The 14,564-nt window shown below is 35.1% G+C and overlaps 1 protein-coding gene across 4 annotated transcripts in view; it reads right to left on the bottom strand.

The window, feature by feature from the left end:
- Positions 1-14,564, bottom strand: part of LOC131436797 (rap guanine nucleotide exchange factor 4) — a 446,791-nt gene that overhangs the window by 266,713 nt on the left and 165,514 nt on the right. For 2 of the 4 annotated variants that reach the window (XM_058605718.1, XM_058605719.1), the window contains exon 1: positions 13,071-13,695. The exons of the other annotated variants lie outside the window; for them this stretch is intronic. The gene's annotated coding sequence lies outside the window, so the exon portion shown is untranslated. Of the gene's footprint in view, positions 1-13,070; positions 13,696-14,564 lie in introns of those variants that run through there. 4 annotated transcript variants of the gene reach the window in all.

Here is a 14,564-nt window from a genome sequence, read left to right on the forward strand (position 1 = left end):
AAATCATAAAGTTCATTTGGACATAACCCAACATAATCTTTCTAATTTGTACACAATTATGCCAAATTAAGAAGAACTTCCTCAATTTTATGAAGCTTCGCTCTAAAAGCCGTTTTGGAATTTCAAACCCACTACATTCTCTAGTTCCTGAAATCTTCTGAAATCTTTTGAAATCTTCTGAAATCTTCTGAAATCTTCTGAAATCTTCTGAAATCTTCTGAAATCTTCTGAAATCTTCTGAAATCTTCTGAAATCTTCTGAAATCTTCTGAAATCTTCTGAAATCTTCTGAAATCTTCTGAAACCTTCTGAAATCTTCCGAAATCTTCTGAAATCTTCTGAAAACTTCTGAAATCTTCTGAAATCTTCTGAAATCTTCTGAAATCTTCTGAAATCTTCTGAAATCTTCTGAAATCTTCTGAAATCTTCTGAAATCTTCTGAAATCTTCTGAAATCTTCTGAAATCTTCTGAAATCTTCTGAAATCTTCTGAAATCTTCTGAAATCTTCTGAAATCTTCTGAAATCTTCTGAAATCTTCCGAAATCTTCTGAAATCTTCTGAAATCTTCTGAAATCTTCTGAAATCTTCTGAAATCTTCTGAAATCTTCTGAAATTATCTGAAATCTTCTGAAATCATCTGAAATCTATTAAAATGTTCTGTCATTGTCTGCATGCTCTGTTTTCTGAAATTTCCTGAAATCTTCTGAAATCTTTTTAAATCTTCTGAAATCTTCTGAAATCTTCTGAAACCTTCTGAAATCTTCTGAAATCTTCTGAAATCTTCTGAAATCTTCTGAAATCTTCTGAAATCTTTTGAAATCTTCTGAAATCTTCTGAAATCTTCTGAAATCTTCTGAAATCTTCTGAAATCTTCTGAAATCTTCTGAAATCTTTTGAAATCTTCTGAAATCATCTGAAATCTTCTGAAATCTTCTGAAATCTTCTGAAATCTTCTGAAATCTTCTGAAATCTTCTGAAACCTTCTGAAATCTTCTGAAATCTTCTGAAATCTTCTGAAATCTTCTGAAATCTTCTGAAATCTTCTGAAATCTTCTGAAATCTTCTGAAATCTTCTGAAATCTTCTGAAATCTTCTGAAATCTTCTGAAATCTTCTGAAATCTTCTGAAATCTTCTGAAATCTTCTGAAATCTTCTGAAATCTTCTGAAATCTTCTGAAATCTTCTGAAATCTTCTGAAATCTTCTGAAATCTTTTGAAATCTTCTGAAATTTTTTGAAATCTTTTGAAATCTTCTGAAATCTTCTGAAATCTTCTGAAATCTACTGCAATCTTCTGAAATCTTCTGAGCAATTCCATGAAAGAGTAGACGAAAAAGTGACAAAATCAGAATCGACCTTCTCCGATTTGGATGAAACTTTGCACATGGCTTCAGTATGGCAAACCATAAGTTTTGAACCGATGAAAATTTGGTCAATCCGACTCACGACTGATTTTTAAAAATGGCGTATGTATTTTTGCATTTCACAAAAATTGCCTTAATCAAATCGTTGTAACTCGGAAACCGTTAATTGTAAAAAAATGACGTTCATGAAAAAGTTGTAGGGAATCGATTGGGCACTTTAAAAAAATATACACTGAAAAAAAAATTCTCTATAATTACAAAATAATCCGAAAGAGTTAAACAAACAAAAACCAGGGATTTAATTCTTTTTGATAGTTTTTATTTTAAAGCTATTATTAAAACCTACAGATTGATGGCTATCCCATCCGTGCATTCTGAAAAATGAAGAAGTTACAGCTAAAACAGTTTACGGGTGCATGCAAATGATCAAGTTCTTCTCGTTGTAATTCGGAAACCGTTCATCGTACAAAAATGGCGTCCAGGAAAAAGCTGTAGGGAATCAATAGGGTACTCTAGAAAAAAATATACACTGAAAAAAAATTAATTTTTTTCCCAATAATTTCAAAATGAACCAAAAAAATTAAATTAAAAAAATCAAGGTTTCGATTTTTTGTTTGATTATTTTTCTTTTAAAGCTTTTAAAGCTTTTCTCTTTTCAGGAATCGATTGGGCACTTTAAAAAAAATATACACTGAAAAAAAAATTCTCTATAATTACAAAATAATCCGAAAGAGTTAAACAAACAAAAACCAGGGTTTTAATTCTTTTTGATAGTTTTTATTTTAAAGCTATTATTAAAACCTACAGATTGATGGCTATCCCATCCGTGCCTTTTGAAATACGAAGAAATTACAGCTAAAACAATTCACAGATATATTCGAAATTTCAAGTTCTCGCTGAAAGATAATCATTTAATCATATCAATTGTTTTAGCTGTAACTTCTTCATATTTCAAATGGCACGGATGGGATAGCAATCAATCTGTAGGTTTTAATAAGAGGTTTAAAATAAAAATAATCAAACAAAAAATTGAAACCCTGATTTTTTAATTTAATTTTTATGGTTCATTTTAAAAATATTGAGAAAAAAATCAAAATTTTTTTTCAGTGTATATTTTTTTTAAAGTGCCCTATTGATTCTCCACAACTTTCTTCCTGGGCGCCATTGTTGTACAATTAACGGTTTCCAAGTTACAACAATTTGAAAAGGTCGAATCTGATGATCTGCTAAGCATTTCTGGAATTGCTCTTCTATGAAATAGTCTCTGAAATCTTTTCCGAAATCTTCTCTAAAACATTTTTTGTTACGATCTCCAATAAAAAATTTTTGAATTGAAGAAGTTTCAATCACGCGATTTTCAGTCTCCCGGATTAAATTTTTATGATCCGTTGGGTGGGATATCGGTCCCATGAGTAGTGTCAGGAAGTTCTTAACATTCTTTCCGAAATCTGGCCAAATTCATCTTATTTTGTAAAGATTCTTCTTAGTTTTTGTTTTAAATCTTCTTAATTCATAAGCGATATTTATCTCTATTATATTATTCTCAATAATTCTATTTTATACTTCTGCAACATTTTAAGCATCTTCCTAAAACTACGGAAATGCGAGAATGAATCTTTGAAACGAACTTCCTGCAATCTTTAGTTATTTTTAAAGTGTCTTAGGCCACGAATATTTCAATTTCATATAAGTTACGTCTTATGGGTGTCTGCTTTAATCTTTTGATGTTTTTTTTATAACACTCAAAGAGTATCCAACTATGTTGAATAGTTTGATATTTTTCAGAAATCTAAAAGAATTATAGCCCGCTAGAATTTCCTAAATACATAAAATATATTGCTTCATTCCCCTTTTGTTAAAGAAAAACCTAACCATTCCTAAGACGGAGTAGATAATTGATCAAATTTATAAACGCAACAAACAATCCTCGTGGAAGATGAAGCGATTTTTTTTTTGATTCGATGTGCGGGGTTGGAAAGTCCTTATCACTGTTATTTTTCCACGATTTTGAATATTGTCTGCAGCCTTATGAAGCCTGTTGTAATTATCCGAACTTTTCCAAAATCTGGATAAATCCTTCTTAATCTTATTAAGAATTCTTACTCATTTTTGTCTTAAAATCTTCTTGATTCCTTATCTATTTTCATATTATGAGTTATTTTCAATAATATATTATAATAATATATTTATTTTTAATTCTTCTTTCACCTTCTGAAACACTTGCATCATCCCAAAACTACGAGGTTCGGAAATCTTCCTAAATTCTCAGATGCAAAATGAATACTTCGGCGAGAAAAAATCTATTAAAATATAGAAACAAAGTTTCCGTAATATTTTAAGTTGTTTATAGAGACTTACAGGCCAGGAATATTTCGATTCCAGATGAGATACTTGATATGTGATCTTCTTACGGATCACGCTATATCCGCTTCACTCTCTTGAGTTTTTTCGGAACACTCAAATTATCTTTGAATAGTCTGATATTTTTCGCAATCTCATTCAGAAATTGTCAGAGAGTATGGACATTTTTTTATAGTCTACTAAAATTACTTTTCTACAGAGAATATACGAAACAAACAATCCTCGAAGAAGATTACCAATCCGAACAACAACACGGAAACATTTTGATTGTACTAAGTGTACGTTTTGTACTTTTGATGTACGGAGCTCTACTGAAAGATCTGCGAATACCTGTCATTACGTTCCAGGTTGCGAAATTGCACAGTCAGTATTTGTATTAGAAATCGATCGAATACCCAAAATAGTAATCAAAAACCTTTTGAAATATGTTTTAAAAATTCTGAAAGCTCATAAAAATGTTCCGCCATTGTCGACAATCAGCCAAACGAAAACAATACCACTGAATTGATTGTACTCTGGTGGAGTACACGCTGATATAGTTTTACCTCAAAAAATTATGATCATGAAACTGCATAGAAATGCTCATAATAGAAATAATAAATCAAACTCACATTCGGATAAACCGAGCTTACGATAAAGTTAACGCCACTTCAGTGCATTAATTATTCATTCAGTAGAAAAATTAAACCGATGTGCTTGTTTTTTTTTCGCTTCTCTCTCTCTCTCTATCGCCTATCCCAACTCAATCTGCCAGTCGGAGGAAGCCTCTCGGCGGTAATGAGGAAATTGTGTTTACCAGTGATAATGCTTTCGCACGCGCACCGCCGGATCATCCGCCGAAATACACACAACCTTTCGAGGGTTTCGGTTTTACGACCGTAAGCCCCGTTTTAGCAGAATATTACGGAAAATATTTACATTTCGGGCCGTATCAAAGTCAAGTTGGGTTCCCCCTTTTCTTTCTTTTTTTTTCGGCGTCGTCCATTCCTCGTCAGTCATCTGAAGTGGCTATCGGCAAAGGAACACCAAACAGAACTAGGCACCACAGCAAACAACCCGAGCAGCAATCGGTGAATGACAGTTAATGAGGTGGTAAACAACAAGCTCGGAAGTAAGTCATTTTTTTCCGTTACGTGTGCAAAGTTTTTACGTCACAGTCCGGCGCGACCTTGAAGGAGAGCGGAAAAACGAGCCTCTGTGAAGTGCCGGGTCCAGTTCTACACAGTGCAGCCGGGAACCGAATCGAGAGAAAACGAAACCGTAAATAATGGCACAAAAGCTTATTGAGCACTTTTCTCGGTAAGACCGTGGCGGAAAGAATGTGCGTAAGAAACACCGAGGAGAAAAAAAACCATCGAAGAAATTCCATTTAATTAATTTAATTAGGTACAGTAGTTCGCCTGTGTTTGCCGATGACGGGTTCCCGTCAGTCGGTCTCGGAAGAACTCACCCGGTTCTTTCGTTGGTAGGGCAACGGCACAGGTGTGTAGCATCATCACAATTTCCAAAAGCCATCTACGATTAGCATTTCTTTCACCAGCAGGAAGAGTCTTTTCCTGTCACATTTTACTGCTTCTGAAATGCTGAGTTTGGTGCTGAGGTGCCGGGATTGTAAGTGAGATCTTAGTAGGCCATTCTTTCGCCACTAGTGGTTTTATGAAGGAAGCTATTAAAGTGACAATTCTGAAGAAAAGTTTCTTAAACTGACAGTGCTCCCATCAATCGAAACGCTGACTGTCGCCTTGGTTACATTCAAATTCAAGGGGTAATCAAATGTGTCGAGTTTTATGATTTGCAACTATTAAACACTATTTAATTGAGATTCAGCAAATTGTCCTTCGGTAAATCCGTAGTTAAAATTCAAAACGAATCAATTTTGAATAAATTTTAAACAAAATAACTCAAAATGCATTTGAAACAGTTTCAATCCGAATGATGCAAGAGTTTAACTTGTAGAGACGGTAAGTGCATTGTTATCATCAGTAAGAGAAATCGAACAGCAGACACTCACAAAAAAGTCAATGTCCACGAAAGAAAAGCGTTATCGAAAGTCATCGACACGGCACTTGAAAGCGGTCTCGAAAGATGGCATGGTTGCGTCAAGTATGAGATAAAACAAGTTGAAGGTTAGCAGCAACATCAGAATTAATTGGTTCAAGCGGCACGTTCCCCTAGTTATTTGGAGATTTGTGTCAACATATTGGGAAATTTGTTCTGTGCGCATAGTAAAAATGAATGAACACTAGCAGACATGCTAAATGCTCCTTCAAAATTCGAATTTCTTCAACGGTTTGGTTCTAAAGATTTTACCAGATTTGCTTTTCTGGTCAGAAATACTTTCTGAGCTTTCGTGTAGAAATTTTGGGTGAAATGTGATCTTCAGTTCGGTACACTCTGGCCCTCCCAATTACGAATCTTGTTTGTAACTTATGTTCCAAAATGAAAATGCACCTACTTGAAGGAAGGGTGACGACCAGCGCCGTAATACAATTTGAGGTATTTTTATGGATCCTCAAAATCTTTGCGAGGTAGGGCTCTTTCAGGGCCAACAAAATTGTTAACGAGAAGGAGCCCCTTTCCGTCGGGGGCGCTGGGGCACAGCCTTACCTGCCCTATGCTAGCCCTGGTAACGACTCTTTAGAACTTTTCCTATGTTTCGCGGAGCAGGTAAACAATAGGAGTAAAAAGTTCACAATTTGGTTCTAGGCAACCGAGACGATAATTAAAAAGGGCTACAACCTGACTCGAACGGCACGTTCCCCTGGTTATTCGGAGATTTGTGTCGGGAAGACAATGTATGTGTGTATTTACGGGCAGATTTTCTTACCGCTCATTTTTCTCAGACATTGCTTAATCAATTTCAACAAGTTTAGGCTCGCCAATAATCAAGTTTGGAGATCAAATCAAACCTTTCACGTATGGAAAGGTTATACAATCACTGTGAAAACCGATTTTTAAACCGAGAACGGCGGTTCGAGTTTCATATATACCATTCACTCAGTTCATCGAGTCAAAAATCTTAAAATTAATTGTTTATGAATATTGTTCATGATCATAAATAAGTGGTTTTATTAAATTTGGTTCTGTGACTTATGGGTAATTATTTTGTAGAATACAACTTGTAGGGAATATCGAACCACTAAATTTCTTTCATTTGTCATGTAGATAATGTGTATTTGATGAACAGAACAAATTGGTTCAGCAGCGAAACAACACGATTCATTGCAAAGAGTGCGATCAAGCTGCTCACTTGCAATGTGTAAACAAGAATGATGGATTTTTCATATGCCAAAACTACGACTCTTAATAAATATCGCTTTCAGTATAAAATATTTTAAAATCCTGTTTTAGTCCTCCTAGTGATGTAATGATGCATTTTTCATATTAGTTATATTTTCGAAAATGTCGCTAGAAGATTGTGTCAAGAAATTTTTTGTTCAAACTTGAATATAATTAGAAACTTTCTTCGGATATAAACTAACATAACCATTTCAATTTGTAAACAGTTATGTCAAGTTAATAAGATTTTTTTCTTTATTTTGCATCGTCGCACTGAAATTACGGTTCGAAATTTTAAGCACACTTTACCATATTACTATGGGCAAAAGCAGTAAGACTTTTGAATTATATTACGAGCGGGAACCTTACTCGCCGAATTATATTTTTTTCTAGGTTGGTATGTCAGTGACATCTGTGCCAAGTGTCACTTCAAAATATTCATTAGTGTTTAGTATACGTCTGTCTTTCTGAAGTACTAAAAGTGCAATCAGCGATTTTTACTTTGAGTGAAATTGTTCAACAAAGAAGTTCAATTAAATTTTGTGTGTTGAAAGAACGTCGCAAAAGGCCTTCGATGATACTTAATTGTATGTCGCGAGCAAGTTTTTTTGATTCAAAAAAGGGCGAGAACGCGTTGACGACGAACTACGTCCAGGACGGCTATCAACATCAACTGATGATGAACACGTTAATAAAATAAAACTAAAATATTAATTAAACCAATATCGTTCCTGAACCACCATATTCCCCTGATTTAGCTCCATGTGACTTCTGACTATTCAACAAACTCAAACGGCCACTCGGAAAAACCATTTTGAATCAATTGAAGACATCACACGGGAATCGCTATGCGCATCGAAGGCTAGTCCGGAAATTGACTGTTACGAAGATTGTAAAAAATGTTGGCACAAGTGTTTTGGGGCCAGGGAGGGTATTACTTTGAGGCGAAATAGATTTGGATAAAGAAATAAAGAGTTTTGAAATGATGAACAAAGTCTTACTATATTTCACCAAAGTAGTAGTTCCGGAATCCGTAGTAGTCATTCTATTTAATAACTTTTTCATTTCGTTGTGTTCCAATTTCTTATCATTTTCATATACAGATCTTCAATACAGAACTTCGTTCCGCCGATACAGATTTACATATTTTTCACCTGCAAATTATAGATTTAAAAGTGGCAACCCTGCGCGCTATACGAAATTGAACAAAGCACGCTGCGAAGGGAGCAAAGGTAATGGTGTTTTCTTCTTCCGTACCAGCACATAGCGGTTTTGCATCGTCATTTTGTATGACGGTTTGAATGTTTTGACACTCATCGCCCTATTATTTCAGAACAGGAAGTTGAATCTGGATGAAATTTATGGTTATCTTTAAATACAATGAGAGCTTCAATTTGAATCATGATTTGGGAAAATCGGTTTAACCGTCACTTGTCAAAAAATACTCATGAAATTGAAAATTTTTCACTTAACGCGCTGTAATACTGGAACCGTAAGTCGGATCTGGAATATCAGAATTCAGAATTTTTTTAAAGAATGTCCAGAGCTTTCATTTATTTTATTGTATTTAGCTTGTGCAAATTATATAGAATGAATAGTGGAGCTGATATGATAAAGGGGTCATATGTCCCATTTTAGAAAAAAATGCTATAAAGCTTCTATCAACTCTTTTACCCGGTCTAACAACTGAACTAAAAATAAAGCAACTTGCACTGGAATAAAACCATACATATACCTTCAATATTAGTTTCTAACAATCTCTTGAAAACATTATTGTCAGATAAATTCTTTTATATATCTAGTTTTGTGTGTGAGCGTGTTCATTGGATGACAGCTTTACTAATAAAAAAATTGATGATTCTAAAGTACATTTATGACACATTTGTTGTGGGTTATTTATTTACTTCTCAGGTTAAGTGTAATTTGTATTAAGGAAAATTTTCTGGCCGCCAGTTTGATGTTGTTTATCGTAGCATTTATTGATATCAAATAAATTTCGAAATATAAAAACGAGGAAATACAATGGACATTTACCGCAGGGGTGGAAATAAGCAAATAAGCAAATAGTCAGTATTATCTTTTCATATCACATATGAAATTGTAAATATTATAATGAATTTTGAAACGAACGATTTTTGATAAGATAAATTTTGATTTTAGTTAAAATTTAAAAAGGTCTTCAATTTTATTTTCCACAATTTAAAACATAATCGTAATTTTAGGTTTGTTACTCAATTTTTGTATTCACAGTGTTCGTTTTTTTTGGTTCACAATCGGAAATCTCGATTCATATTTTCGTGCCCAATATGGGCTTATTTCCACCTCTGATTTACGATCCATTGTAGGAACCTTATGTAGTGACAAGGGACACGAACGTAGTGAGCTCACCACCACCCGAACCGATTTCAGTAAATAATGGTCAAAAACTCCGAAACGGAATTCACTTGGTTTTTTTTTAGATATGGCTCAACCGATTTTCACAAACTGCACACTGAGATTTTATTTCGCCATTTGGTAATTTTTTTTGACAAAGCTAACGGTAAACATCAAGAATAATCGATTTTACGGTACATGAAATTGAGTTTACAAAAATTACACAAACTTCAACTAGACTATTAGTTACTCATTAGTTTTTTTACGAAATTATTTATAAGATAATTGATATGGTAAATTAAAATGGTCACCGCGTACGGTGAAAAACGTATTGTTCGCGTAATGAAAATAACTTTCGATTACCGGGCATCGGCAAAAAAGAGAATCAATGAAAATTAACTGTCAAACAGTAATGAAATTTGAATCAACAAATTGAAAAATTGATTTAATGAGTCATCATTTATAGAAGAAAGACAGCACCTAACACCTAACCGAAATTTCGAAAAAGTAATATTTAATTCATTAATATTATTTTTTCATGATAGAATTTGTTTTTAGTTTCGGCAGCACTTGCTGCTGAATTCCGGTCACAAAATTTCTTGAAAGAAAAACAAATTGCAAAGAAATTCCGCCTATTTTCTTAATTTGGACTTCGCGTCAAGCTCAGGAAGAATTTTTTGGCACTTGAAAAAGAAAACGAAAATATTTTTTTCTTCACTATTTTGGCGAAAAAGTCCAGAAAGATAATTCTCTTGGAGAAAAAATTCAGTAAAACTATTAAAAATATATTACGTAGCAGCAATAGCGGTGTTCTTTGTGCATTTTTATTAGCAAAAGAAAGAGTAGTACGGCCGTCAAGAAAAAAAAAAGTTACTTCGCCACCGTAAATTTTTGAATGAAAGATATAAGAAATCCGTTCGAAAACCGGGTTACAGCTTTGAGAAGCTATACTGAATGTCTAAATGTTTGACTGAAAAGTTTATTATCAACCTTTTAATACGAGTCCTCTCTACCCCGGTCTACCACCAACTAAGTGCATTTTCCCTGAGTTAAATACACTCATCTTAGTTAAGATTCGGGGAAATCTCATCAATCGTATTTTTCTTACACCCTACAGCTAGGGTAACGGAGGTATTTTGGTCCAGCACTCATATTTTTGGTTGTAATCAAAATGGAACAATTATGCATATCTAATATGACGAACACTGGAATAATCTTTAAAAAACTAGGACTTGACTTGTACTTCAGTTTATCTAACACTAGCTGATTTACCCGGCGTTGCTCGGAAATGTTTCGTGAAGGCAAGGCCGAAAAAAATTCTAGAAGGTTACCTCCTCATTGATAGTATGATTGCAATGAAACACAACTTAGACGACAACCCGATTGAACAATTCTCTCCCCATTAAAATATCCTTACAACTATCTCTGAAGAGCAAAAAACATCTGTGCCAAGTGTGATAGCAAGCCGTTCAGTAGTTTCGGAGTTATGCCGTGGCAAACATAACACCCCCCTTTTTAAAGACACTTGCTACATCCATACCCCATATAATCATATCTAAGATATGCGAGGCATCTAAGGTTTCTAAGGTCTTCAAAAATATCGATTTTCTTCAAGTTATATGATTTTTTTCATGACCCCTCCTTGTAAATGACACTTGATATGCTCCTTCTCCCACAACAATACAATTATGACTATCTCTGAAGAGCTAGAAGTACATGTTCCAAGTTCGATAGCAATCCATTTAGTAATTTCGAAGTTATGACGTTACAAACATTACACCCCTCTTTATTATGCCCTTGCTTTATCCACCATATAATCATATCTAAGGTATGCAAAATGTTTCTATGGTCTTCAAAACGTATCGATTCTCGTCAAGTTATATGAATTTTTCCATGAACCTCGCCCCCCACTCCTTCCTGGTAGTGACACTTGCTACGCTCTCTTCCATATAAAAATACACCTTAAACCATCTCTTAAATGCAAGAAGTATCTGTGCCAAGTTTGGAATCAATCCGTTCAGTAATTCCGGAGTTATGCCATTACAAACATTACACCCCCCTTTTTAAAGGCACATGCTACATCCACCCCTCATAAATCATATCTAGTATATGCAAAATATGTCTACGGTCTTAAAAAAGTATCGATTCTCGTCAAATTAGACAAATGTTTTCATGATCCCCCCGTGTTAAGAACACTTACTACGCTCCCTCCTCTATTTAAATACACTTAGGACCTTTTCAGAAGAGCAAGCTGTATCTGTATCTGTGCCAAGTTTGGTAGCAATCCGTTCAGTAGTTTCAGAGTTATGCTGTTTTAAACAATTACACCCCCCCTTTTTTAAGGCACTTGCTACATCTACCCCCCGTATAGTCTTATCTGAGGTATGCAAAATGTTTCTATGGCTTTCAAAACGTATCGATTCTCGTCAAGTTATATGAATTTTTCCATGGACCCCCCTTGTTTATGACACTTGCTACGCTCCCTCCCCAATAACAATACTCCATAAACCATCTCTGAAATGCAAGAAATATTTGTGCTAAGTTTGGTGGCAATCCGTTCAGTAGTTCCGAAGTTATGGTGTTACAAACATACAAACTTACATACATTTTTATATATATAGAGATTAATAAACATTTTTATAATAATAATTTTTTAATAGTTTTACTGAGTTTTATCCCTAAAATAATTCTCTTTCTGAATTTCTTTCGCAAAAAGTTGAAGAGAAAATTATTTCCTTTTTCTTTTTCAAATGTCAAAAAATTTCTTCTTTAACTTGACAGGAGTTCCAAATTAAGAAAATAGACGAAATCTCTTTGCAATTTTCTTTTAATTTAAGAACTTTCGTGACAGTAGCATTGTTGCTAAATTCATTGAGAACTTTTTGAAGAGAATTTGAAGAATTTTTTCGCTTTAAGAAAATTGTGATAAATTTCTTCTGTAACCCGAATTCGGCTGCTGATTTCAATATATTTTTTTTTTACATTCAAACACTCGTTTATATAATGAAACCGTATCCACGACTGCTGTTAAAATTTTTAAACTTAAAATTAAAATATATAAACATGTTTTATAAATCCGAAAAGGATTTTGACTTGACCTCTCTTCCTAATCAATACAAAAATATACCGAACCAATCGTTAAAAGATATTATCTATTTACTATATAATTCAGTAGTTGTTTGACAGTTCAACGAAATCTATATTTTCGAACGCGCAGTAGTCAATTTAATTTTGCAAAAAATTACGAATTCTTCAAATGAAAGCTTCATAGACTGTCATTGAATTTTATCCGCATCCCACTGTCTTTTTCCAAAAATTAAAGGAAAGTATTCAGAAGAATGCTTTGATGTTGGATTGAATTGAAATCGAAACAGATTTTTCGATTGATTTTACTTACTCTAAATTTATCAAACGTTAAGGTAATACCGTCAAAATATGTTGCAACGAAAAAGTTCGTCATATACTCGACAGAAAAAGGTTAAAATTTTCACACGAAACCTACGATGTTCCATCCAACGATATCGAAATGAAATTTGTAGTGTTGAAAGTGGAAACCACGATCACCTTGTTGACATCCTCCTGGGCCATGAGTATAATACGTAACTTAGCCCGATGGCAACTGTTTTGCGTTAACATGTTTTCATCAGACAGTCATAAAACTCGGCCAATAATACATAATTAAAAATCAACTTACGGACAGCTCCGCCGGAAAGAGTCAGCTATTAGCTGATTTTCGTTATTTCTCTGCCACAGGCAATATTTCGTTGGCACACAAAAGGCACAAAGTTTCGTTCACCGCAATCAAACACCGAACTTTTATTGTTGTTAAATCTAGCACATATCACTCTGATCCAATATAACACAATATAGGAAAATAATCACGTCAAATAATAAACACTTGCAACACACTGAATCCCACTCTCATCCAAGCAGCCTGCCTAATCTGTTTTCCAAACAAAACCAGCAACAACAAATGTACACTTTCCACAAGCGCTCCAGTGAGCTGACAGCATAAACACTGACACTCACACACACGCACACACGAAATAAACGGGCACCGGGCAGGGCGCGTCGTTTTTCAACAGTGACTCTCGATTTGGTCTCGAAGTTCACTTTCGCTGTCCGATATGGAACACAGTAGGCGAACGTCACTCCGTCAAATCCAACCGATCGGTAATCGAAATCGGCATGGAATCACCCTTCAATTACGACGCATCACCGCAAGCAGGCGGCGGATTGTTTGTAAACGAAACCCAAACACGTTGCTTCCAAAAAACACGCGCGCACTGCACTTTCGTCTCATCGAGCATCCAGCAGAGAACTGATCGCGCGTAAAGTTGCGCGACACGCCAAAGAGCTAACCAACCACCGACACCACGCGAGGATGCGAGGATGGGAAGGAACGAGAGTGTAAACAAGAGGGTGCTTGCTTTCAGATAACTCGACGGCGACGGCGACTGCAACGACGACGATGATGATGCTGATGATAATTATGATGATGATTATTATGGTGCTGCTGGAAGAACCCCTGAGCCCCGAGCTGAGCTGAGCTGAGCTCATCAACGCGAGAGACAAAATGAGTTCATTTTGCTTCGTCAATACTCTAAACTCTAACGGGTTGAAGCGGACAGCCACAGCAACAATCGATTCCGGTAACCAACTTTGGTAGGCCCAAGTTCTATCTGCGTGTCTTTCTCTCCGCTCTCGGCGGCTCGGGCGCTTGTTGGTTGATACAATTTACGACATGATCCACGTGGGAAAGATCACCGGATGGAGGAAGGAAACTGACTGATCCCAGTCCCAGTCCCAGTGGGAAGCTGATTGTTTATTCGACTGACTGTGGAATGTGCTACGGAATGAACAACCGGTACCGGGTTTGAATTTCATGAATGGGAAACGATGAAATAGCTACTCTCGACTAGGAGCTGATTCTTTGTTATCGGTTGTTTATGTGGACAGTGTGGATGCGTTTTTACCCGATAATGGACGATTTCCAGATTAATTTGATCACTTTAGATATGATGGGAAGAGTCGTAACATTATGCGATCGACGTAATTGCTTACAAATGTTTTAAATCATACTGATTATCAATTTAAATTTGATCTCCAAATATTATAGTCACATTTCAACTGTTTCATAATAGAGCTAACGAATTTAGGTAGGGTAACGGCACCCCCACTCATCTCA

Source organism: Malaya genurostris, chromosome 3, assembly GCF_030247185.1.
Source record: "Malaya genurostris strain Urasoe2022 chromosome 3, Malgen_1.1, whole genome shotgun sequence".
Taxonomy (NCBI): Eukaryota; Metazoa; Arthropoda; class Insecta; order Diptera; family Culicidae; genus Malaya; species Malaya genurostris.